The 1,460-nt window shown below is 35.3% G+C and overlaps 1 protein-coding gene across 1 annotated transcript in view; it reads left to right on the top strand.

Annotated features, from left to right (window-relative positions):
- The window catches only part of LOC113233519 (ryanodine receptor), a 275,950-nt gene that overhangs the window by 264,713 nt on the left and 9,777 nt on the right, over positions 1-1,460 (top strand). The gene's annotated exons all lie outside the window — the stretch shown is intronic.

Genomic DNA, 1,460 nt, shown 5'->3' with positions numbered 1-1,460 from the left:
GACAAAAATTGCAAAAATGACATATTTAATTACCGATGAAATGTGATTCCGTTTGTTTTGTAATTAGACGTTTTACTGTTTTTCCCTACCACCAAATGGAACAGCCTCCCATTGTTACAGATATTATATTTAATATTTTGCAATAAATACACAACATTTTTTAAATATACGGAGACATACACACAGGGCAGTTGTTAGCGTTGTACTATTTCAGCTTTCTAATCTGTGATTTCAGCGCAAACGAGAGTTGATATTTAAAAGTGATATAAGGCCCATTTGCCTGATGAGTTGATAGGGATGGATGACCTTATTTCGTCTCTTTCTGGTTATATACTCGATGGCGTGATTATATTAAAAAATCAAAAAGAGGAGGTTTCTCAAATCGTCGTGTGTTTTTTTGATGTTACGCGATTACTCCAAAATTCGTGAACCAATTTCGATTATTCTTTTTTTATTGGAACGAGGGTGAACCATCCTAAAGGTGGCAAATTAGAGAATGAATCTGGTTTATTAAATTTAACCAAATTCCGTTAACCGATATCAATAAAATTTGACTCATAGATGTAAGTCAATAAGCAAGTCGTGCGCCTGGTGGTAAGCGACACGCCTATCCGTAACAGTTGCAGTGCCACTCTGGGCTTAAAACAAAGATCTGAAGACCACTGTCACTGTCACCCTGAGACATAAGTTGATAAGTCTTATGTGCCTCTAATTTCACCCCTACCCTTCAAAATTGGAACGCAGTAATGCTCACATTGATTTTTGTTTTTAACGACTTTTTTGCGGTAATCTATCACAAACTCGAATTTTTTTCCGAAGTAACGTTTGTTCGAATTCATTACACCGAAAACCGAATTATAACGAAACCATTGTTCTTTCAGGATATGTTGGATGTTTATCGCAGACACGATTAGGTTAGGTTAGGTAAATTTAGGTTTAAAAGAAAAAACATATTCCTCTCAAAATTACTTTCGAGGTTATGAAATTTCGACCAAACGTTATTTCTGGAAATTGTCATTTCGGACTACTTATGGGCAATAAAGCCGTAGCGCCTAAAACAAAAAACAAAGATCTACAACAATCACATAGAAAAATTCGCAAGGTCCGCTAGTTCCTTCCGTGGCTTAGTTGGCATAGCGTCTGACACGGTTTGCTGGAAGACGTTTGTTCAAATCCAGCTGAATCGAAGGAATTTTTTCTAAGTGTACGACCTTTGTAATAATAATTATAATAAACTAGTGGAGTAATTTCACAAAAATAATTAAATATGGTGGTCAAACATGACAACAAATCTTAGTTTGCCACCCTGAGCGGTCGAATATTTTCTTGAAATTTAAATGGAACCGTTTCCAACAAAAAAAGTATCATCAAAAATCGATTCACAAATACCGGAGTTATCGCGTAACTACATACAAAAAAAACATACAGTAGAATTGAGAACCTCCTCCTTTTTTTGAAGT

The sequence above is a fragment of the Hyposmocoma kahamanoa genome, unplaced genomic scaffold, assembly GCF_003589595.1.
Source record: "Hyposmocoma kahamanoa isolate Upper Pololo Valley unplaced genomic scaffold, ASM358959v1 79, whole genome shotgun sequence".
Taxonomy (NCBI): domain Eukaryota; kingdom Metazoa; phylum Arthropoda; class Insecta; order Lepidoptera; family Cosmopterigidae; genus Hyposmocoma; species Hyposmocoma kahamanoa.
The sequence above is the reverse complement of the archived record's forward strand: the minus strand, read 5'-3'. Positions and strand labels throughout refer to the sequence as shown.